Genomic DNA, 25,784 nt, shown 5'->3' with positions numbered 1-25,784 from the left:
TACTCATCCAAAAGTAAAATTAAACTCATCAGGATCAGAATAACTGTTTGGTTTTGCAAAAGTCAAGGACCCTCGTTCTGTGGCTTAATGACTTCTTGTTTGTGTTCTGTTTGCATAAATTATCTATCAAGTGCAGCCATTACACCGGATGCAGTATGGCACTTGCGGAGGAATGAGAGCCGCGTCAGGACCCTCATTAAAGGGAAATGTGATTGGAATGGAGTCATCATTCCGTGCCTGGCAAGGTCCTGCTGTCTCCGTTCTTATCCCTTTGCACCAATTTTATCCGAAGTCAGAACTGGGCTCGTGGACCTGGATTTTTAAACACAACGGATGCAATCAAACAATAGATGTTGTAAGAGACAGCCGCTGTGCCCGTAGCCAAATGTGATAAAGAAAGGGAAGAAAAACAGCATAATGGGTTTCAAGGCAATCAGATGAGTCTCCGAGAATGCAGGTGGCGGGTAATGCTCTCTCCATTCATCGAACAGTTTATGTACCACAAAAAAATCCCTTTTCTCACTATCTACAGACATTCTCTCCACCTCATGGTGCTACTCCCCAATAAACTGGGTATGGAGAGGACCCAAGTCATGCTGCGTGTAATTCTAATTAAGCAAGACAGGCAAAAATAATGGCATCCCCGTTCCACATAGCATAATCATCGTGCTCCAGTCTGGACACATCCTGCGGCTATTCCAACGTAATTGTGTTACTTAACTCGGGAAAACCTCTGAGAATGTTGCTTTCTAGAAAGAGACAATGCAACATGAAGTAGAGCACCAGAAAAGCCACATAATGGGAAGAGAGGAACTTCCCAACAGAATGATAAGATGTTGTGTTTCGGAGATGTGCAGAGCTGAGCATATGTTGTGCTGGAATAAAAAATGCAGGTGAGCCCAAGGGAACTGGGAAACACAACCGCTTCTTATTGCCATCTTAAATAAAATTGCCTGTGTGCCTAGCGACAGTTCTGGTTTGCTTCATAGTCAGCTCTGAAACAAGAAATTGGAGAGCATTATCAAATGATGATCATCACCGAAAACTAGCCTTAGCTAAACCTGCCCTCAAGGCTGGGACACTATTACCAGTAGCTTAAGCCTGTCACAACTGTTACACGCGAGACAGCATATCCGCACAAGATCCACGCAGCTGGGGCTCAGAGCCAGGCTCTAACTGGCTGAGACGGGTCTTTAACGCTCTAAACTGATACCCAAAATGGCTGAGATGTGATGTGCTTAGTTATAAAGTACGTCCTCGGGCCTGGTAATACCTCATAATACAACCTTATAGATAGGTTCAGGTACGTGAAAGGACACCGGACACATAGGCGACAGGAAACAGCTGTGCTCCATTTACACAGAGGACAGGAAAAGGGGGAATGAAGTTTAAATTACAATGAGCAGGTGTGGCAGGTGTAAAAAGACAGCAACGAGGACAACCAAGTTATTAAAGCAGGGAAACATTATTGGGTGGTACAAGGAGAATGCATGAGAAAGAGACATTAAAATATTGAATGTCAACACACATATACATGCTAAAATGACATGGTGCTTGGAGCAATCAGCCCCTACATCAAAAATTTTCTCATTGACCATTATCTCGAACACCCTGAAGTTGCCATTTTGGTAGGCCACGCATGGTCAAATATCAGCAATGTCAAAGGCTTCCATCCAGTACTTCCGCCTTTAGTCAGAACCTTGAACAGCACCTAATGCGTATTAGGCAAGCCATAAATATTTGTAAAGTGGGTGAATGAATAAATGAATTTTTCAAAGATTTAAAAGGAGAATGTTTAACTGAATGAGCAAGAGTTTTCTAGTCTGTTTTGCATATGGGACAGTCTTTTTATGTAAGTTTCTTTTTGTCATCTACATTGATTATTCTTCTATCCAAGAGATCTCCTTTTGGGCGATCACTGAAGTTATGCTCACCCATGTCACCCATGTCACCATGCTGGTACCACCTTCCTTACTCTTTTAGGTCGCCAGTCATGATGGTTCATAAAAATAATCAAGTTTGTACTCTTTTTTTAAAGCCTTGGGGTATTGATTCAAAAAAATAGATACCAGAAGAGCCAATCATGTTTGCTTTTGAATCTTTGTGCTGGTTTAAAAATGCTAAAGACAAATTTCCATCTTCACTGAGGAAATCGGAATCGGTTTTTGGTATATCAGGCTGGTCTGAGACACATGTTAATTCCTTAACATGTTAACATGTGCCAACTCACTCCTTCAGCTGCACAAGGTAAAACCCTTGCAGTGATCTTTAATTTTGTTTTTTATTTTGCTCACACTTCGTATCCGGTATATCAGCCAATCTTGAAGGGCTGCCTACAGAGTACAACCAGAATGCAGCCCCCCCTCCCCACATCTTCTGCTACTCACCCTCACCCACACCTCCAATCTCCTCCAAGGCCAAGCCATGATTCTCTCGCATTAGATGGTTGCAAGAGCTCCTACCTGGTCTCCCGGCTTCTCTCCTTGCCTCCATATACCCTACTTTGTATAGAACGCATAAAGTATCGCCTCAAAAGCTTGCATGAACTCCCTTCTCACTGAAAGTAAAAGCCAAATCCTTAGAAAGATCTAAGAAGCACCATCTGTATCCCCGTACCTCCCTTGTTGATTTCCTGCACACTCCGCTCCTACCACACTGGCCTCCTCCGGATAGTTGCCCACATCTCACCCTCGCCATGAGGTCTCCCACAGCCGTCCCGTCTACGATAACAACCCACCCCCAGCTAGATCTCCACATCTCCCTTCTCCACTTATTTCCCCCTTAGCCTTCGTGGTGGTTTTAAAATATATCGGCAAACTTTAATATTCCTCTCTTCCAAAGATGGGGCCTAATCCCCTTCATTGTGACGATGAGCCTTGCTTAGGAACTCACTTTTGACAAATAGAATGTGGAAGAAGTGCTAGGAAGTGGCTTCTAAGACTGGGTCATAAAAAGACACTGTGGTTTTCTCCTTGTACATTCCCTCACTCTTGGCTCACTTGCCCCAGGTTTGGAAGTCATCTGCCATGTTGTGAGGCCACTCAAGCAATTCTCTGGAGAGGACCACACAGAGAAGATCTGACGCCTCCTGCCTATAGCCATAGACCTGAACCATCATGGTAGGATCCACAGGCCCCAGCCAAGCCTACAACTTACTACAGCCCCAGCCACTATCTTAACCACAACCTCATGAGAGATCCTTATCCAGAAATATCCAACCAAGCTGCTTCCAGATTCCTGACCCTCAAAAACTGAGATAAAAAAAAAAAATCCTCTAAGTGTGGGGGTAATTTGTTACATAGCAATAGATAACTAATTCACCTCTTAACACATTTAATCATATTATATAGTGTATTTTATTATCCTGTTTATCGACTGTCTCCCCCAAGGAATGTTAAGTTCTGTGAGAACGGAGATGTGCCTAATTTTTTTTCATTACTATGATCATTTCACCAAAAACAATTAAATGAATTAACCTTTTACTTTTAATAATGAATGAGGTGGATATACAAGACACTCATACATCAGTGTATCAGCAAAAAAAATGCAACACTCAGACATATACTTAGAGTGGTAGAGCTTAGAGTTTATACCACCTGGGTAAAGAATGATTACACTTGGTTATAAAACAGACACCTACTACAGCTGCATTGCAGGAATAATGACCACAAAGAGGCTCTTATTTTCCTCCTGAATACTTAAGATGTATCCTCACAGAAAAACAACTCACCTAGTAGATAATTTGTGAGTTGTTAGTCCTTCACCCAAGCAGACAACAAAACCATCAGCAGACCTTCCTACAACCACAAATGCCCAGATCCCATATCCCAAGGTACCGATTCAGGAAATCTAGGGTAAGCCTTGGTGTCTGCCTTAGACTGAATGTTTGTGTCCCCCCACTCCCCACCCCTGCAAAATCATAGGTTGAAGCTTAATCCCTGACGTGATGATATCTGGAAGGGGGGGGGGGGCTCCTTTGGGAGGTGATTAGATTATGAGGGTGGAGTCTTCATGGATGGAACTAGTGACCCTATAAAAGAAACCCCAGAGCGTTTCTCACCCCTTCCACACCATGTGCTGACATAGTGAGAAGATGGCCATCTATGAATAGAGAGGTGGGCCCTCAGCAGACAGCGAATCTGCCAGCACCTTGATCTTGGACTTCCCAGCCCCCAAAACTGTGAGAAATATATTTTGATTGTTTATAAACCATCCACTCTATGGTATTCTTGTTCTAGCAATCCAAATTTTGTGTCTTCAGCTGCAAAAGAGTTCTCTAGATTATTCTGATATATAACCAAGAGTAAGAACTCCTTCACTGGATGGTAAATAAGTAGAGAAGATAAGCAAATCCACAGTCAATGGAAGCTCTTCACATCAATTGAGCAACTCTCAATTCCCCCCTTTACGTTCATTCATTCATTCATTTATTAAGTATGCATTTAGCCTTTGGGTGCTGTGCTAGAATCTGGGGAAATGTAGAGCCTGGTGCAACTCACAGTCTGGTGAGAGCAGACCCTCAGCCAATGAGACCTCCAACCCAGAAAGCCTGTCATTAACATCCACCCCCTGCCTTTCCCAACGTTCTTGCCTTTTCCACATACACTTCGGGCTGGAGATACATTGGGCACACATCATCAAAGAAGCATTGGCTGGGTGGCAACTGACTGCAAGGTGGGGGCTGAGGTCATCTACAGAGAACATATAAAATGCAGAGATTCCCTGGAGCTAAGAGAAAAGCCAAACGGTATCCAATCCTTTTGTCAAAGATGCGGCATCTTCGAGTAAGAGGAGTGACCAAGCCTCACATCTCTGTGTGATGTGGATGATGCCAGGCTTACTCAGACCTGTGAACTTAACAGTCTGAAACATGAGGTTCACCCAAACAAGGGATGCCTCTGTCCCGATATCCCTAATAATCTATTTAAACTCTTGGACCAGTGGAACAGTGCACAGCTAGGAGTTGCCTAGACAATGGTTCTGGCCCTGGTCTGTTACAAACTCTGGAGTCTCAGAAAATAATTTCAGTTGCTTAAGGGTCTCTGTTTCCTCATATATTAATTAATAGTATGGGAATAGTCTTTAAAGTTTTTCTTCTTGTTCAACCCTAACATTCTGTTAAAAATTAAATATGTGGGGGCGCCTGGGTGGCTCAGTCAGTTAAACATCTGAATTCAGCTCAGGTCATGATCTCACAGTTCATGACTTCAAGCCCTGCATCAGGCTCTGTGCTGACGCTGTGAAGCCTGCTTAGGATTCTCTCTCTATTCCTTCCCCACTCACACTCTATCTCTATCTCAAAAATATTTTTAAAAACTGAAATACGTGAATGTGTGTCCATGTGTAACAATCCGTTGCCCAGTATGGGTCTCCAACAAATGGCGAGCACTGAGTATAAGAGAGATATTGCAACTTGATTTCATTTTATTTTTTGGCAAGGAATGTAAACACTGGCAGGCATATGCTAATTTCCTGAGTAGTAGCTGACCGTGTTATCCTTCATTCGGAAAGTATCTCAATACCAATTGGATGAGATAGAACAAATATCCCTGGGCATCCTAGCAGTACCAGAGAACTGTCAGAGCCTCACATCAGGCCCCCGAGTTCACCCGTGCTTTGCCGTGCCTGGGGCCTCTAGGCGACTGACAACATTGAGAGTTTACCCTGCACCTGGCTTCACTCGCTCATCCTGGTCCAGGGAGGGAGTCTGAAGACTACAGACCCACACCGACAGTCCGACACAGCAGCCCTTCGCCTTTAGGTGTGGCATTGGCGAGAACATGATCGATGCTGTGGCAGGTGGTGAGCCGACTGCCCCAGGAAGTCGTAACTCCTTGCTCCCTCTGCCAATTAATTCCCAAGAAGGAATCATTGTAAAGAGAGATTTCCAGCCCTTAGCTCCACTCCTTCTTGGGAAAAAGAATCAGAGATTCAGAAAAACAAGCAAGGTTTCTCGGCCTCGGCAACGGTGACATTTCAGCTGGATGATCCTCTGGTGTGGAGCTGCCCTGTGCCTTGTGGGGTGTTCAGCAGCATCCCTGGCCTCTACCCACAAGATGCCGGTAACTCCCCCTCAACAGTTATGACAACCAGAAATGTTTCTGGCCTTTCCCAAATGTTCCCCAAATTGCCCCCATTGAGAACCACTACTCAAAGAATGTCTCCCCCAAAGGTCCCAGATGCCAAGCTGGCTGACAACATCACCCACCTTCCACAGTGATGCTTCAGTCAACACTCCCTGCATGAAGTATGTTGTTTATGCAATTTTACAGAACAACAAAACCTCTACGAGCAACTCCACCTGCTCCGTTCCGAAATCCTACGTCTAGATATTGAAAGCTCCAGCTGACAGTCGGCCCTTGGATGAACCCACAGTACAAGGTCAACCTTATGCCTCCAGCCTCCACTCCTCACCCCAGCCACTCTGGCTGGAACCTCCGTGTGGCTCCAAAGAACAGCCTATATGTGGAAGCCAGCCCTTGTAAAAGAGGGGGAAAAGGAGGCAGGCTAGCATTCAGAGTACTCAGCCTGGCCCTCCATCTACATCATTTACTAGCTGTGTGACCTGGAGCATATCACTTCAGCCACCTGAGGCTGCTTACCCATCTGCAAAATGGGAGTAATACTCTCTGCCTTGTCCTTCTCAGTGCATCATTGTGGAGCTCCAATACGAAGCGCGTGACATCTGTAGAGCGATCTGCAATGGTTAGGAATCAAGCGCTTCTTGTTCTCTCTGGGTATTATTGCTGTTATCACACATCCCATCTCCGTGTTAACACACTTCACTAGAAACTTGAGGAAATGCTAAAAAAACAACAACCACAAAAAAAAAAAAAAATACAGTTGTTTTTCAGTGCTAACTTGAACAGAAGTCCTCTCTGCTTAATTTCACCAAGACTGTGACACATTGCCACGCAGTTTACTTGCAAAAGATTGTCCATCAATTCCAACAAATAGCAACAAATATTTATTTAAAGCCTACTGTGTACTTCCAGTGAACAAAACAGAGCGGGATCCCTGCCCTCAAAAGGCTTGCTTTTAAATGGGAGGAGGTTGTGAAATAGAAACAAAAAAGAAACAAAAGGACATAACAAGAAAGTAAACTCCACATATGTTCGTAGCTGATCGGGGCTGCGGAGGAGAGGCAAGCAGAGGGAATGTTGTCAGTGTGTGTATCAGGGTGGGGACAGCCTGGCTGAGAGGTGAGATATAGGAGCAGTCACCCATGCAGCTATCAGGGAAGAGCATCCCGGGTGTAGGGAACAGCCAATGCAAAGGCCCGCTGGCTGGAGTAGACCCAGTGTGTCCAAACGTCAACAAGCAGGGACCATTGTGATGGAAGTTGCGCAAGCAAGTGGGAAAGAAGTAGGAAATTCTCTCAGAATGGTTGGAGAGCAGAGCTGAGGTATTTGCAAACATGGAGGGAGCTCTGCTCCAAGCCAGTGCTGTACTAGGCACTGGGGATCCATAGCCAGCAACTCATCCCTGCGCCCAGAGCTGGCAAACCGCCAAGGGGGGGTTTGCTAGCAGGGGAGAGGGACAAAAGGTTCTGAGAGTTTAAATTCTTGACCTCAGTAAGGACTAGTTTAGAAGAAATGAAGGGGTCAGCGGCCCGTGTCTTAGATCTTTTTTTTTTTATTAATTAATTTATTTATAAGAAAGGGGGAGAGCGCAAGCGGGGGAGGGGCAGAGAAAGAGAGATGGACACAAAATCCAAAGCAGGCTCCAGGCTCTGAGCTGTCCGCACGGAGACTAACCCCGGGCTCGAACCCACAAACGGCGAGATCATGATTTGAGCTGAAGTCAGACCCTTAACCCACTGAGCCACCCAGGCGCCCCCTCCTAACTCTTCTTTTAAATTCACATTGCTCAAGCATCTCAGATGCTCTGTATGCCAACATCCCCAGCACCCCCAGGAACAGGTGAACTCTTCTGTAATGGGACACCTGGTGACCCACTAACAAAGAGGAATGTTCACCTTAGGTCATTTCCCACGTTCTCCAGCAGATGCTCAGCCCAGTAAAGACAAATGCTGAGGGGTCCAGCTCAGGGAGAACAAGAGGCCATAACGCCAAGTTCACCTTCACGGTGCGAGCCCACTCACTGCTACCAACCCCACCCCCAGCAGGATCCGAAAGGAGACAATGCTTCCCACTGGTGGGGTGCCATCAGCTCACCCCCCGGCCACCTCATTTCTCCTCACCTCCCTAGAACCACCAGGGGCAAGCCAAGCATCTTGGACTATGGCGTCCATACTGGATGCAGCAAGTAAACCTTGCCTGTTGTTTCCCCAGTTATTTGTGCGAACGGCGCTGGCAGGAGCACACAGTTTGCTTTGTGCCCAAGGGAGAAGCAGTCTAAAGCAGCGGGGGACGTGTCTCTCCCAATAAAAATTAATGGAACAAAAGCCCCCTGTGTGGCGCATGAGGTTCATCTCCCAGGGAGCTTTCACATCCTCGTTCTCCCACCAAGCCCGCCTTCCGGGCCCCCTGTCCCCTGGGTGTCTTCAGTATAGGTCAAAGGCCCATCCTTAAAGGAAAAGGGGCCAGGGGTAGATCAGATGGGAGGTTCGCACACACCCATCACACTCATGCACATTTGCCCGTGCGCATACATGTAGACACGGAGGCACAAGCTCTTACACACACGTGCACCTTCTCAGCTTCTCTTTTTAACAAGTGAAGTCGTTGGGAACCTGGGTGGCTCAGTCAGTTGAGCGTCTGACTCTTGACTTCAGCTCAGGCCATTATCTCAGGGTCTGTGAGCTCGAGCCCCGCGTCGGGCTGACAGCACAGAGCCCGCTTGAGATCCTCTGTCCCCTTCTCTCTCTGCCCCTCCCCCACTCGTGCTCTCTCAAAAATACACATTTTTTTTTAAATTTTTTTTTCAACGTTTATTTATTTTTGGGACAGAGAGAGACAGAGCATGAACGGGGGAGGGGCAGAGAGAGAGGGAGACACAGAATCGGAAACAGGCTCCAGGCTCTGAGCCATCAGCCCAGAGCCTGACGCGGGGCTCGAACTCATGGACCGCGAGATCGTGACCTGGCTGAAGTCGGACACTTAACCGACTGCGCCACCCGGGCACCCCAAAAATACACATTTTTTAAAACTTTCTTGAAAAGCGAAATCATTGACAAACTCACACAAGGAAAAAAATTTCATGAGGTCAGCAGGAGGGAATTATACGGAAAGACGTGTAGAAGACCGTTCAGGGTTTGCAAAGAAAGTTAAGATCATCTGGGTTCCTTATTTTTTGTTCGTTTGTCTGTTTGGCTTTGTTTTTCACACACAAGCAGCCCTCCGCACGCACATTTTGTTGTAAAAGATTCAGGAGAGTATGCTCGTGTACAGAACCTAGTGTACAAGAAGCCCCCGACCTCCTAGCTCCGGCCCCGTCCTCAGAGGTGCACACGGCAGTGCTGGAGTATTTCTATTGTCAACTTGGCTACTCTGGGAACCCTGAATCCCAGAGTCCCTTCTCTGTGCGGTTCCGGGTTGCTGTTGGCTGAAAGTGAGGTCACACAATATCTGTGAAGCCAAAGCGAGCAGCAGCCGTGATGCTCTGAAGGTCATGTTGGAAGAAGGCAATGAGAGACAGAGCAGAGGCACTGGCCGGCGCCCGTGTGTCACTGTTCTCCTCTCCATGTCCAGCCCGTCTTCCCACCTGCCTCCAGCTGAGCAGCAGGGACTCTGGGTAACCTCCCGATGCCTCATTGCAAACTCACAGAGAGCTCCACAGGAACAGTCAATAACCTCCCAAGCTCCCCCTCTGCAATCCCGCCCCAGCTGCTAGATGCGCCAGCTTCCAGAACCTTCAACTCCCCTTTGCAGACCTGTTCCTGCTCGGCTCCTTCCCCCAGTTGTATAAGGAGCAATTCCTGCAATAAATTGCCTTATTCTGTGATTCTCTGCGTTTCTGCTTCCCCGATTCACTGGCTGACACAGTTGTCAACAGCGTGGCATACATTGTCCTTTTTCTACACAAAGGTACATACCCACGTACAGCTCAGCTTTGTTCCTCTCTTTTTTCCTACATGCCATCGTCCCCTTGAGAATTCTGTGAGCACACGTATAAATCAAGCTCATTCTTTGATTCGGCATTGGTAAACATTTAAGTTTTATCCAGTTTCCTACCATGACCAAAAACAAAAACAAAAAAAAATGCTACCATGGCATTTTTAGATATGCCTCTTCACCATATTATGCAAACCTTCTTTAGGGTGGACTCCTAGACTGGAATAATGACTGTATCTTTAATTGCTATAGTCCTTAGCAAATTGCCTTCCAAAAGACTTATTTCTCCAAAATGCTCTTGCCCTGCCAGCAACTTTACCCTTGTTCACTGGACAGGGCCCTGCACTCTGGTTTTCCTAGAGATCCACGGCCCGACAGTGCTCTGCCTGGAAGGCAGAGGGAAGTGGACATTTCAAACCAGGAACGTGGAAATTTACAAAGCAAGAAGTATAGCTATGGAAAGCATCATGCCTGGAAGAAATACACACTTAACTGGGTAAAGACGAAAAGAAGAAAAAGAGAACTGGCATGCATGAGGGATGAGATTGATACTAAGAGAAGAAAATTCTTCCTTTTGTATGTTTCACAGAGTCTCCAATTCCCCCCAAATAACTGCCCAGGTGTGCATCCACTGGTAGACATTTACACACACACACACACACACGCACACACACACACACACTTCAGAACCTTCTGAAGCTTGAAACTCCTTGAAATATTTTCTTCCCCCAAATAAAGCTGAGGTTCAAATGACAATCCTTACCAATACATAGTAGTTATGAGTGAGGAACTTTGCTTAATATTAAACACGTCTCTTGGGGCGCCTGGGTGGCGCAGTCGGTTAAGCGTCCGACTTCAGCCAGGTCACGATCTCGCGGTCCGTGAGTTCGAGCCCCGCGTCGGGCTCTGGGCTGATGGCTCAGAGCCTGGAGCCTGTTTCCGATTCGGTGTCTCCCTCTCTCTCTGCCCCTCCCCCGTTCATGCTCTGTCTCTCTCTGTCCCCCAAAAAATAAATAAACGTTGAAAAAAAGAAAAAAAAAGAAAGAAAAATATTAAACACGTCTCATGTCATCTGAGATGGGTATTATCCCCATTTTATAGACAAGAAAACTGAGGTTCAGAAAAGTGAACCCAAACAACTAGCGAGTTGGCAAGTAAGGACTTGATCCCGCTCTATGTAACCAGTCAACCTTTAGCCACTGCCCTGTCTGCCCAGGGGAAGGTGACAAAGCCCCTCCATTTCATAGTAAGGCAGTATGGTAAGGTGGTCAGGTAGACTTCTCCTGCTATGCGCTGTTCCGAGAGCAGTGTTTCCTCAAGGAAAAGGTACTGGATGTTGGAGAAGACCAGCTGGAGAGAAGAGAAGGTGGAGAAAGATCCTGAGGATATAAATACTTCCTATGCCAGTGAAAGGAGAGAGAACTAGATCAGCTCAAAGGAACGGGGAAGGTAGCTTTTCTAGTCGGGGTAATGCCTCCTGATGCTGGTGTTAGAAGAGTGTGGCAAGGGACGCCTGGGTGACTCAGTCGGTTGAGCATCTGACTGCAGCTCAGGTCATGATCTCACGGTTTGTGGGTTCGAGCCCCGCGTCGGGCTCTGTGCTGACAGCTCAGAGCCTGGAGCCTGCTTCAGATTCTGCACCTCTCTCTCTGTCTCTCTCTCTCAAAAACCAATGAATAAACACTAAAAAAAAATTTAAGAGTGTGGCAAGACACTGCAAGTGCTGAAATGGAGTCCTCTCCATGGTCCCCTTCCTCCTCAAGCTTTCCTGCTGCTCCAGTGTCCGTGGGCTTGCTCTGCAACGGGTGATTTCCACACCGTGAAATAAATTAATCCTGCAGTTAGATGATATCGGGCCCAATGACCTTGGATTGAGGAGGTCGGGAAGGCGCACAGAGAGTGATGCGTGAGCAAGTGCTGGTTCGGGGGCAGGGCAGGTTGTGGGATTGCTGGAGACACAGGTGCTAGGATGGTGACCTGGGAGAGAGCTTCGTAAGAAAGGGCTAAGGATGCAGCCAGAAGGCTCAGGGAAAATAGAGCACAGGCGTGCTTAACTGGAGGCCCGTCGGTTGCTGTCCTGGCCCTGACAGGGCCGGATAAAGACGTGCTTAGTGTGCAGAGGGTCCCTCGTCTCCACAGAGCCTCTGGCCACAGTACTAAGTGCAGAGTTGAAGGCGGCAAGAGAACGTTCGGGATGGTGCTGTTTATTATACTGAAAGCTTGAAAGCCACCTAAATAGAACGACTTACAGAGAACTAAGTACTGGAATAGCACTGGGTGGAATATTATACAGCCACGAAGCATGATAATTATGACGACTAAGTGGCAATATGGAGAGTTATCATAATGTGAAAACATCTACCGATGATGACAAACGTGCTTTTTATTCATGTGGCTAAACACTGGGAATGCAGGTCTCAACATAGCAGCAGCTGTAATGAGGGGGTTGTAGGCTTATGGGTGATTTTCACTCACTGCTTCGTACATTTCTGTTGATACACTAGTTTTACAGTGATGTAGAAAGGTGAGGAAGGAAAGAGGTCTGGCTGCGTGCTGAGGCATCTGTGACGAACCGAGGTCACCCAAGTGACCCAAGTGGGCCCAAGTGAGGGTGACATCCAGACCCCCAAACACACACAACATGAACACATAATACCCACCATCCACACATGCCATGCACAGACATACCCTGCACACAATGTACACATATGCAAGATACACACACACCCCACAGAGCACACTCATGTGCTTTTATTTCCATGTGCATTTCACACGGGCATCCGCTGATGTAAGAGTTTGCTCTCAGAGACTCCGGTTGGCCTGGGAGCAGGGAGGTACGTCTCTCCCTCTCTTTTGTCCTCATAGAAAACTGCAGTCTGCTCTCCACGCAGAGCATGTCGTGAGCCAAATGGAAGCCCTAAACCAGTCCCCACGCCACAGATTCTGTTTACGTGACAGCGGATACTTCCAGAAGAGTCCAGCCTTCATCCAGGCCAATCAGGAGAACATTCCCTCTTGTTTCTCTTGCACGGACTGGCTCTTGCAGCTTTATTTGCTTCAAGAAGGCCCACCGACACACAGGAAGTCAGCCCAGAATGGTAGTCTCCTTTACAGAGCTGGTATCAGCCCTGCCGGAGCCTTCCAGCATTCAGCATTAGGCACGGTACGTTGCGTGTAGATAAATCAAATTAACGTACGCTGTCACTGCCCGCTTGAGCAGCTGTATTCTTTGTGTTAAATTTCATAGTTAAAATGATACACTTTTTCATTACTAAATTGCAGCTCCACTGGGCGACTGCACCAGTTACCTGCCAAAATTAAGCTCTGTGATGCCAGCCCTGTCGCAAAATGGCAAATGCAAATTGGATTGACGCAAACTGACTGAGGAGTTGCCAACGCCACCAAAACAAAACACTGATGTGGATTCACATCTTTGAACCAAGAGTCCGTATAAACTCAGTATCGTCGGTAAATACATGCCTGGCTCAGTTGGTTAGAGCAGAGGTCTGTGAAGGCCAAGATTAATGATGAATGTGCGGCTTCATGAATATGGGCGGCTCATGGTCAAGGTGTCTCCCGTTTCTTGCATGTGGATGCCCTGATGACGCGTGTTGAGTACCTACTACATACAGTGTTCTTTATGGGTATTCTATACGTCAGTTTCCAAAAAAGTCATCATCAGTATTATTAGCCCCAGGATACCTGTGAGGAAATGGAGACCAGACTCAGGAAGACTGTGATGTAGCAACACAAGTAATAAATGACATGACCAGGACTCAAACCAGGATCTGACTGACTCCAAAATCTCCCGTTCCTTCCTCTTTGTCAAGCCGGTGTTGGGTAGCACAGAACAGATCCAACTGGAAAAAGCAAAATCACTCAAAGCACATGCTTTGCTGTTGATGGATTAATCGTGGCGTCTCCCTGCAGAACATACATCATGGTTATTCTTAGCACACTGAATGCCTGCCCTTAGGACCCCAGACATCCCTTTCCCTGTCACGTGGGCTACACCCAGTCCATGCACAAGACCCAAGCTTGCAAAGAGGCAAGGTTTCCAAATCCACTGCCCCATCAGGCCCAGGTGTCAAGAATATCCATGTCTTCCGCGAGCCTGACGCTTACCAGTCCCACCGGAATGTCCCCTTCAGCTCTTGGCAAGATTCAGGTAGGGCTTCCAGGTCTCTGTAAACACCTCCACCCCACCCGGCCCATACCAGTCAGAACAGGCTTTCATCTGTCCCACAGCGGGTGTGCTCTCCGTCTCCTACCTGGGCCCGCCTGCTGCATTTCACAGCTCCTTGATCTGCCTAATTCTTGAGCCCCAACTCATGTTGCAATAGCACATAGAATGCTGTGCCGTTAAAGAGTGTTGACACGACGAAAGAAAGGAAAGGCAATCAAATCTACACGGAGCCTGCCGAGCACAGAACTCTATTCTTATGAGGGTAGCACACATTTAAGTGTCCAGGGCCAAGGACTGTAAATCTCTCTATATGCATGCAAAGTGTAGGCAGCTACAGAAAAACCACTATGGGTAGCGACGCCCCGGATTGGATGGTCCTAGCTAGAGTGATTACCCAAATATTTTGGTAGGCCACAGAGTAAAAGAATTATGAGTTTTGGACCGGAGATTCATTTCGCTGCCAAATAGCCATTTTCCTGCAGGGTAGCAGCACATACTTTCCACTCCAGATAGATCAGCGTTGCAATTAAGATGCTCAGCGGAGCGGGCCATTTCAAGTGCGCCCTCGATGGGTGTCCACACCTTGTGGGGGAAGGTGGGTGTCGTTCGGGAAGGCTCAGGCTCAGACCCTCAGCATGGTGAGTCCGTAGGGTGAGCAGGCTCTGAATGTTGACTCAGTTTGTCCCTATGGGAGCTGTTTGTGGAACTTGATTGATAAGCTCAATGTAGGCTTTGTCTCAGCAGAAAAAGCACAAGCTTTGGGAACCACCCGATAGGGGTGCAGTTTGGGGCAAGTCACTTCATGCGAGTGGTGACCATTCATGAGTTCAAGGCAGGGTGACGTGGTGTCACAGAGCACGGACGCTGGAGCCCACGGGCACCCTAATCCCAGATGTGCCATTATTATCCATCTGACCAAAGGCAAGTGACATAACCTCTCTTTGCCTGAGTTCCCTCATCTGCAAAATGGATTTCAAAGCAGTACCCGCGTTTCCTTTTGGGGTGATGAAAATGTTTTAAAACTAGATAGAGCAGTGGTGGCACCACATTGTGAACACAAGAAATGCCATTGAATCGTTTGCTCTAAAATGGCCAATTTTAGGCCAGGTCCATTTCAATTCAATAAAATACATTTGCTTTTAAATTTCATGTTTGTTGATTTTTGAAAGAGAGAAACAGAGTCAAGTGGGAGAGGGGCAGAGAGGAAGGGAGACGCAGTATCTAAAGCAGGCCCTAGGCTCTGAGCTGCCAGTGCAGAGCCTGGCGTGGGGCTTGAACCCACTAACCGCGAGATCACGACCTGAGCCAAAGTTGGGCGCTGAACTGACTGAGCCACTCAGGTGCCCCAATACATTTTGTTTTCAACTAGCACCTGCATCAAAAGAGTATTGTAAGGGGGCGCCTGGGTGGCGCAGTCGGTTAAGCGTCCGACTTCAGCCAGGTCACGATCTCGCGGTCCGTGGGTTGGAGCCCCGCGTCAGGCTCTGGGCTGATGGCTCGGAGCCTGGAGCCTGTTTCCGATTCTGTGTCTCCCTCTCTCTCTGCCCCTCCCCCGTTCATGCTCTGTCTCTCTCTGTCCCAAAAATAAATAAAACGTTGAAAAAGGAAAAAAAAAAAAAAAGAGTATTGTAAGGATTTAAATTTAATGCTATGCATAAAGTCCCTAGGACAGGGCCGTGTAAGCACTGGTTCTTATGCTCCAGGAAGTATGCTAAGCAATGCACATACTTTTTTTTTTTATGTTCATTTATTTTTGAGTGAGAGAGAGAGCACGCACGTGTGCAAGCTGGGTAAGAAAAGAGAGAGAGGGGAGACAGAGGATCTCAGCGCTGACAACAGAGAGCCTGATGCAGGGCTCAAACCCACCAACCGTGAGATCATGACCTGAGCTGAAATCCGAAGCTTAACCAACGGAGACACCCAGGCGCCCCAGGAATTTACACACATTAAACCTTCACAACCCCCACAAGGCAGGTACTGCTATTATTCCCATTCTGTGGATGAGGAAACTAACACGTGGAGGAAGAACGTGTCATTCCAATTATTATGGCTTTGTAGCAAATTACCCCAAACTTGACACTTACTGGCCTGTGGATTCTGCTACTCAGAGATGAGAATAGGACATAACAAGTTCTTTTTGTCTCTGCCTCCACCGAAAGACACGAAGGCTGGATCTGGAATCATCTGATGTCTTGTTCACACTCACATCTGGCATTTGATGCTTACTGTCAGTTGGGAGCCTCAGTGTCCCTTCACGGGGACCTCTCCATGCGGTCTCTCTTTGAGGGCTTCTTCACAGCATGGTGGCCGGCTTCCCAGGGCAACGGTCCCCAGGGAGGGAGGACCTGGTAGAAAGTGAATCATCTCACAGGGACCTCTCCATGCGGCCTCTCTTTGAGGGCTTCCTCACGGCATGGTGGCCGGCTTCCCAGGGCAACGGTCCCCAGGGAGGGAGGACCTGGTAGAAAGTGAATCATCTCACAGTCTTACAGCATTACTTCCACCACCTTGGGTTCTCAGAAGCAATCCTAAAGTCTTGCACAGTTTCAAGAGGAGGGAACACCCCCCTCCTACCCTTTGATCCATAATGGTAAGATTCTAGAAGAGCATGTGAGGGGGGCTATATATTACTGGACAGTGCAGTTTGCCACAGTATCTTCTTTTTTTGTTAAGTTTATTTATTTAGAGATAGAGACAGTGTGAGTGGGGGAAGGGCAGAGAGATTAGGAGAGAGAGAATCACAAGCAGGCTCCATGCTGCTGGTGCAGAGCCCGATGCGTGGCTTGAACTCACAAAACTGTGAGATCATAACGTGAGCCAAAACCAAGAGTCAGACACTTAACCGCCTGAGCCACCCCGGGGCCCCTGCTCCGGTACCTTCTTAAGACCAGGTAGGCAAGCCAGGGGTGCAGCTCAGGGTGGCAGTTCTCATCCACAGTGCGCTGAGCCGCAGGGTTTCATCTGTCAGAGACAATAAAGTCTCCTATCAGCAGAAAGCTATCAAGATGAGTTGACATATTGGGGCCTTTGTTTCCCAATCCTTGAAATGGTGTTAATAAAGTTCTTACCTCTTTGGGTTGTTATGAGGATTGACTTACTGTTAGCAAGTAAGAGTGATAAGCAGACCGGAATATTCATGTCAACTGGTCGGTACGCCCTCTTCCCCAATATAAAAGTCTACCTGGGAAACCAACCTCAGATCAGAAGTTTCTCTGCTTGGGAGTATCTGTAAGGACTGCCTGCTCACCCACATTTAGACATATGGAGAAGAGCGGAACTTCCTGCTTTGCCCATTCTCCGTAGACAGGACGCTGACAAACGGCCACTCTCTCATCCCCTTCTTTCCTTTCAACCTAGTTATATCATCATGTGGCAATTAATTTAATTACTGCCTATCTTAAATTAATGATGGTGCAATCGTGTCTTCCCAGCAAGATTTTCAGAAATGCCCTAGTCAGCAGCAAATTTTTAAAACTTCTCTTAGGGAAGATTAATTTCCAGGAAGACACATAAGCAGCTCACCTCTCCCATTTCAGGTTAACCTTTGTTAGTTGCCCCTCCAGCAACGAATGCTTCCGGTCTTGCTTCTTAATTCTGGAAGCTGTACGTCCCTTGGGCCCTGCCGCTCATGGACAGGCGACACGGCACTCAAGTCAGATCACTAAACAAAGCAATTGAGTCACCGCCACCCGTAGTAATAACACATTCTGACAAAAACATGAAAGATAGTGTATCTCTGCCTTAACTCATGTGGGTATCAGTAGAGGGGAAGAAAGTAAATTCTTTTAAAATACAGACAGAATCTTTTATCAATGAAAAACTGTCATCGGGCTTTCTTATCTCTTTGTGCAATGACAGCGGGATTTATCTTTCTTAGAAGCAAGCCTCCAAATGAATATCATGCCTGTTTTGCCAAGGTGAGTAGTTTGTCATTGTTGGGCAAGTAGACATGTTTTACATAGATGTTGTGGAGCCCACGTGCCATTTGTCATAAATCCCCATGCCCTCTAAGGTGTCCTGAAGCCTTGAGTGTTAGTCCATTTCTCTCAGAAACACGAGACTCCCGTATGCTTGAAGCTTGTTCTGCGGACCCCAGATGAGCAAAATTCTCATGATGCAACCTCTGTGTTCGGCCATCTTAGCGCCACGAGAGGTGCTTCCCTAACAGCGGGGGGAAAGCACAACTAGAAACCATTGGATAGAACGTTGGGTTCCATTGGACAGAACAATCGAATCCGGAGTCAACACTATAAGGAACCTTTCCTCCAGCAAAGAGGACTCTGCCCTTAGCACACCTTCCTAGGCACCAGCAAGCAATGGTTCCTTCTTTCCATTCTTGGGTTTCTAAAAATGCGTTTATTTTTCTGTAAATGCAGCTTTAGGTTTTCTCCAAGGGGTTTGCACCCTTGGTGATAGTAGAAGAGTTAGCAGCACCAGGATACGAACAATGTTAGCTCACACTATTGAGCACTTCCTGTGTGCCAAGCACCATTCTGAGCAGATGATGTGTCCCAGCTCGTGAAGCTTCCTCACAGCCTCTGAGGCAGTGTTACACTTGTCTCCATTTTACAGTTGGGGAAATCAAGGCACAGTGGCCTCCACGGCACATAGCTAGCAAGCAGCAGTGCCGGGATGTGATGCCAGGTAAACTGGTTCCAAAACCTTCAAACTCAACCACTTTCTTGTCTTGCCTAAGAAGTTCCAAGAAATTCCAACGTCACCCCATCATTACATGACTATTTTCTAAACGTCCCAGAAAGGTTACACCCCGATGTTAACGACTTCTCCAGAGACCTCCACGGTGTCTCCTCTCTTTTTCTCAGAGTGGGAGCCATGATTCCTACTGAGACCAGAGTAAAAAAAAAAAAAAAAAAAAAAAAAACCCTGGATCACAGGGAAAACTTCCCCCATGCAGGCCAAGTCATAAGGTCCTCAAAGGACAACCTTTCTACCTGAGAAATCTTGGAAGTTCCACCTGTTGGGATTTGAGGATAACCTAAGTCGGAAAGAGAATTTATTCAGAGAATACTAAGAGACTTATGAAACTGAAGGAAGATGTAACCTCAAACTTAGGAAGGATAGAGACCCAAAGACAGTCTCTTTGGGGCAGTTCCATGGGGACAACTGAGATCTTGTCATAATCTGCCCTGGAATGGCTCATGACCCAAGGTGAATTCCCAGAATGGGGTATCTGGTCAGCTTACCATTAGCTGACACGTTTATTAGAGGAGGTTGGTTGTTAATTCTGACTCATGGGCTCAGTGGCCCACGCTTTGAGAGATATCATAGCTCACCTTATTTTTAAGTGCATTTCGTAAACTCTGAAACAATTCTGTACGAAGGCAAGCTGTCATTGAAAGCTTCAACCCTGGAAGGGTCTTAGGACATGCATTGTTATCCATTCTACAGATCTAGACTCTGAGACCTAAAAGGGTTCATTAAGTATTTCCAAGGGACAGCCCAGTTAGAATTGAACCTCAGGTCTTCTTACTCCTGGATGCTGCTTTCTATCCCTGGGGGTGTCCTCTCTAGAGCTAATTGTGGACCCTGGGTACTTTTTCTCTCTCAGTGATTTGGCATCGCGAGACTTTGTTTGCCTTCTTCCTCTCCCCACCCAACACACACAGGCATGCTGGCAAACACATTCATTCCCTAGCCCACTTCCTGTGAGGCAAAGAGCTAATCTGCACAGCGCAAGGACCCCCTCTGTAGGAAGGGAGAACAGAACCACCGAGTACGTATGCTGGAACTTTGTCCCTGGTGACCGACCCCGGGGCTGCAGGACCTGCTGTCTCTTGGCAGAGACATCAGGAAACACAATTGCCAGTCTTCACACTCTGGACCACAAACAGGCTCTCCCCCCGCTCACAGTTGTGTCTGTTTTCCTGGAGCAGGACTGGGGGAGGGAGAGATTTTATTAGATGCAGGGTGAGGGGCTCAGTGAACACTTGAGTGGTTCTCAGTCAGGCATGAACTCGTGTGCAGCTGAGGATTCTGGCATGGTGGTGGGGAGGGGGGCAGGCAGGGCTCTCTCCCTTTCACATCTGGGAGAGCACCTGGCTGCACCCTCCAAACGGCAATGCCAAAGGGAGAATCAGCGCTGATTAGGACCCCATCAGTAATGTTCACTTATGCTAATGGCGTCAAGGCTTATTCCATCATCACTAGCGGAGCAGACGGGTCTGAGACAAGTTGAAGTCATAAAACACACTTAAAATCGCTCTGTCTTGAAATAGGCAAGGGAGGAGAATTTATTATTATTGTTCCTCAGTCCCAAAAAAAGAGAGTAAAAATGAATGAAGGTCACCGTTCCCTTTACAGCTGATCGACTTACCTTTCTCTTTGTTCCTGTGCCTACATAGTAAATCGAAGTTGGAAACAGAGGTGCATACTAGATGATTTTCTGTTGTTACTTTCATTTTCCCCAAGAGGAGAAGGGACAGTCCATTTAAAACAACTGAGCTATTATATCACAGTGCTTCTTGTTTAAAATTCAAACGTCATCGAAAATGTGCTCCAGCGCTACTAAACGTAACGGGAATCGTGAGAACCACGTTATCTCAAAAGTAATAATCCCAAATAGACATGATATTCTGTGCTTTAGAGTCTTCCAAATTTTATGTATAGGTAAGATTTTAACGTATATGCATAAATATTATATACATGTATACAATACACACATATATTACATACTATATAGCGTATGTGTATATATGTTTCACTATATATTATACGTACGTAAAACACTTGACCCTCACACAGACTTTGGAATGGAGACGGGTGAAACTGACATTCGGTTTGAATGACTTACACCAAAACATATAGCTAGAAATGGCAGAGCCATTCAACTTGGTTTTCTGACTTCAAGACCCATGTTCTTTCCCCTGTGACTCTTCTTTTTTTTTTTTTCATATGAAGAGGTCTCAAAAAATTATCCTGTGCTCATCTAAATGAGGCGTGTGTACCTAAGTCTCCTGGTAGCACCTACCCCATGCTGTCACCAGTCTACAACCAAACGTCTCTACAATAAAACAGCATGTAAACAAACCAAATTGGTATAGATCCCTCAGGAGCAGGAAGTTCAGGGTCAATAGCTCTGGAAACCTGGATAAATATTTAAAACAACAGAGACATTTTCCCTTTGGGAAGGTGCTTAGCATCCAGAGCAGTGAGAGGCATGCAGGAATGTGTAGGGATAAGAGCACAGCCTCCTTCCAGTAGTGACCTTGGGGACCAGCCTGATTCAGGGGTATGTGTGCATGGAGAAAGGGGTCTTCTGGCCTCCTCCCGCATCCCACGTCCTCCCACTGGCTACACCCAGGTCTATCCCTCATTCTAAAGAAGTCACATTCCCTTCTGTCTAAAGGGAGTTGTGAGAGTATATGACGTTCATGTTAGTATTAATGCCCAATGAGCATCGCTCTGAGCCCACGCGTGTTCTCACAGAACTTCAGTCTTCCCTCAAAACCTCCCTTGAGGGGTGCCTTGGTGGCTCAGTTGGCTAAACATCCAGCTCTTGACCTCAGCTCAGCTCATGGTCTCACAGTTCACGGTTCATGGGTTAGAGCCCGGCATCAGGCTCTGTGCTGATGGTGTGATTCTCTCTCTCTCTCCCTTTCTTTCTGCCCCTAACCCACTTGCTCTCTCTCTCTCAAAATAAATAAACTTTACAAAATTTTTTTTAAAAAGCAATAACTCCCTCAGTTATTTAGAGGAGGCCTGGATGCTGTTCACTGTCCCCCATGCTTCCGAACAATTCTCTGAGGAGTTTCTTTTTCCACAGCTCCCTGTCGTTTAGTACCCTCAGAGGGTTTTGGTGGGGCTGAGCACCTCTCCAGGGGTCTACTGGTACCCACCTGGGGACCCTCAGTACCAGAGCTACCTGGAGACTTGTGAGTAGTTAAAAGAAAGAAGACTTATGCCCAATTATGTGTCCCTCTGTCACCTGGGTCCTAAAATGACCCTATGAGGTGCTGAGAGTTTCACAAAGTCTTTAGGACCCATCTCTCCTAGCTCCACACTCAGGCTAAGCAGAGAGATACCTTCTCATCTCTCATCTCTCATCTATCAGAGATGTCCCTCTCGAAAAGAAGATCCCCTGCCTCCACTTTGAGCCCAGCGCCCACCTGTCCTGATAGTTCATGTCAGCCGATAGTTGCCTGGGCACTGGGCCACCAGATCTGCAACTAAATATAGGTCAGGTAACGCTACTCTTCCAGGCATAGATGCTCTGAGAAATAAGAGAAGCCAAGATAGAGAGACCTAGAGTATTCCTGGAGGTCTTCCAGGAGGAGGTAGTGCTTCTGATGCTTAAAGACGTTAAAACTCCGACAAAACATAAAATAGAACATTTCAGGCCCAGGAATCACTTGATCCTGATTTGTTCACAGGAGATCAATTAAACCCACGCCCTAAAGCTATCTCACGTGTGAGCAGGCAGAATCAAACCACATAAAACAGAAGAGAAAAATAAAATTTAACTCCTGGACCTTTCCCACGCTGACCAGCTTTCTTTCTCCTCACCTTAGGTGTTTTCCTTCTCTAAGTACAATTCCGTTTCCCTCCAAATTTGTTGAATCCGTTTTCTGACCGGGCAAGGCCTCTCCTCTCAGAAGAACCAGAAACACACTAAGTCTGATATAATACACCTCATTTCCCTTGGGATGCCCATTTCCCTGCTTTTGATACAAACTCTGAATGGCGGAGTCGGGGCAGAGGGAAGACGCCTTGGAACATAAAACCCAAGAAAGCCTCCCCTTTGGATGGCTGAAGCATCCACCCCCCAAATCCTCCAATGATTGGCCATCTCGGCCAATGGAGTATCAACAATCCAGGGAGACAGGAGACAAGGTAGAGTCCTAGCATTTTAACTGCAGTGTGGATCAGTGCTCCAGAGCCTGAGGTTTCAAAATAGGCCTTTTCTGTGGGCCCCAAACCCACATTCTTACATATTAAAGCTTCCAATGGCTTTAATGTGAGTTCCATGCATGTAAGGCTTGCAAGATTGGACCCTGTGGGAGTGTAAAGTGACAACATAATAGAGAAAAATAGCTTTAGCAGGCAACAGTGACAGCTGGGCGGGCACTCAAAAAAAGGGGAAAGGCCTCAGTTTAGACAAATTACTGAATGAAATGATCACATGAAAAGCCCTTTTTACAGCTGCCACTAAGAAATCCAGAAAATATAAAACATGTGAAAAAGTAAATAAAGGAATTTCTGAACCTTTTTTCCCCCATTAAAGGTGTGGTAAATGGTTAAAATGCCCTGAAAAGATCTTTGGTGTTCTGAGTCATGGGCCCAAATGGAAAAACGTGGCTATTTGGGTTTTTCACATCAATTACTATACAACCAATAAAACGTAAACAATGAAAGGGCTCCAAAAACTCTGGAAAATTCCAAAGCCTATTTCAGAGTCTCTATGATTTTACTCAGATCGTCTCATTTCCATGACTTTCGACATCTCATTACCCTGCATTATATACTTTTACAGACTCGTTTTCCATCATATATAAAAATGACTTAATGCATCCTCAGAACGATGTCAGTGATCTAATTGTTGAGTTCTATCAGCCACTTAAAAATAAAACAGACATTTCCTTAATAGAAATCCTTGGGGTGATAGAAAAATAGAAGGAACCCCATGTTGGCAAAAAAAAAAAAAAATTAAAATATAAGAGGCAGCATGATGTAGCAGGGCAGAGACACCCAAGTGGGAGTTAAGAGATCTGGTTTCTGCTATTAATTCTGCCGCTAATATGCTGTGTGATTTGGGGCTAGTATTAACCCTCTTCGGGCCTTGGTTGCCAGATCTATAAAATGAAGGAGTTTGAAAGGATGCTCTCAAGGCCCCTTCATGCGCTGACAGGCTATGATTTTGAAAGCTTCCTCAGGGGAAGATCCTTCAGAACATGTGTTCATGACCTAGCCATTTTCAAATTTAGAAACAAAAACATTTTTAAATTCTCCCTATTTCTCTGTCTATATACCAAATTGCAGCATTGAGAGGGGCCCAAAAGGGCCAAATAATATAGTGATGTTCTCCTGGGTAGAGCCCAATTTTACAAAGTAACTCCCAAGACCATTTCAGACTAAGTCCAAAGACATTTTCAGAGAACTTCAAAGCACCCTTCCAGAGGATTTTGGGAATGTCTTAGTTTTGTAGGATGGGAACACCTAATCCAAGGGCCCCTACAGTACATGTTCAGCTTCCAAGAACCAAACAAGACCTAGCAGAGAAATGCCCAGCTAGCCTGGGTCTACTAGCCAGAAACTTACACTTCTGGAAAAGAAGAAACTATGACAAGTTATTAACATATGCATATTTAGACTGTGATAACACAGATTTACAAGAAATACATTCTTCAACAGTGGGAGCATCTTGTAAGTTCTTGTTTTTTAATGTTATTTATTTGAGAAAGACGGAGAGAGTGCCTGTGAGCAAGGGGTGGAGGGGTGGAGAGAGAATCCCAAGCAAGCTCCTCACCGTCTGCACAGATCCCTGTGAAGGGCTCGAACTCACAAGTAATGAGATCATGACCTGAACCCAAACCACAGCTGGACGCTTAATCAACTGACCCCTACAGGCATTCTCATTTTGTAAGTTCTAAGCAGTCCCTGAGTTGAAGAAACGGAAGAGAAAGAGGGAAGGGCATGGCCAGGCATAGACACTTAAGTCACCATTCTTTTTCTCTAGGGTCTAGCCTAGTGGTTCTCAACTCAGGCTGCACATTGGAATTATATGGGAAGCATAAAAAGAAAAAAAAAAAAAGAAAAGAAAAAATACTGGTGCCTGGATCCCAATCCCATCCTCAGAGATTTTGATCTAATTGCTGTGGGGTGCCACCTGGGCATTGGGGTTCTAAAAGCCAGCGCCCCCTCCAGGTAATTCAGTTGAACAGTCAACTTTAAGAATCCCGCTCTAGTTCCTCTAATGCAGAGGTTCTCAAACTTGACCATGCATCAGAACCACCTGGGGGACCTAGGAGACTGTGATTGAAAGATCTCACCTCCGGAGTTTCTAAGTAGCTGCGGGGTGAGGCCCCAAACTGCACTTCTAATGTGTTCCCAGGTAACGCTGATAGCAAATGTCTGGGGTCCACACTTCACAAAATCCTGTTCTGATCTGTCTGGTGCGTAAGGATGCAAGCACTTCTTACACAGGTCGCCTTCTTCTTGCCCTTTGATCTTCTCCCAAAACCACTCAACTGTGGCCAAGACAGGTGCGTTGCTAGGGCCAACTTCTAAATTCAAGACCCAGATGCGTCTAAGGACCAGCAGAGAATCTTTGGGTTGGTCTCCGTTGGCTGCCTTTTCCACTTTTGGGTGAGACAAAGTAAAGAAGTTCACCTCCAGCGAACAGCATTGCATTATAATGCTATAAATGTTAAGTAAGAACTCCTTAGTCTGTAGAGTCAAAAGAGTTAACCCCATTGGTCCTGGTTGGCCTCTAAAAACCAAGTCAGACATCCGAGAAAGTAACTAGCCAACTAGGGGCATAATCAGAAAGAAAGGAGGCAATAAAAATTCATAAACACATTGGCTATTCCTTAAGGAGTTAATAAAAGAATAGGACAAAGGGAATT

At 46.4% G+C, this 25,784-nt stretch overlaps 1 long non-coding RNA gene across 1 annotated transcript; it reads right to left on the bottom strand.

Annotated features, from left to right (window-relative positions):
* Positions 1-12,747: 12,747 nt before the first annotated feature.
* Positions 12,748-21,780, bottom strand: LOC123379287. Its single transcript, XR_006583560.1, has 2 exons — positions 16,287-21,780; positions 12,748-13,940 (listed from the first exon to the last, which is right to left on the bottom strand). It is a non-coding gene; the product is annotated as an uncharacterized LOC123379287 (long non-coding RNA).
* Between the last annotated feature and the right edge of the window lie 4,004 nt (positions 21,781-25,784).

Source organism: Felis catus, chromosome C1 (genome assembly GCF_018350175.1).
Source record: "Felis catus isolate Fca126 chromosome C1, F.catus_Fca126_mat1.0, whole genome shotgun sequence".
NCBI lineage: Eukaryota > Metazoa > Chordata > Mammalia > Carnivora > Felidae > Felis > Felis catus.
Note: the sequence above shows the minus strand (reverse complement) of the source record. Positions and strands in the feature narration are given on the sequence as shown.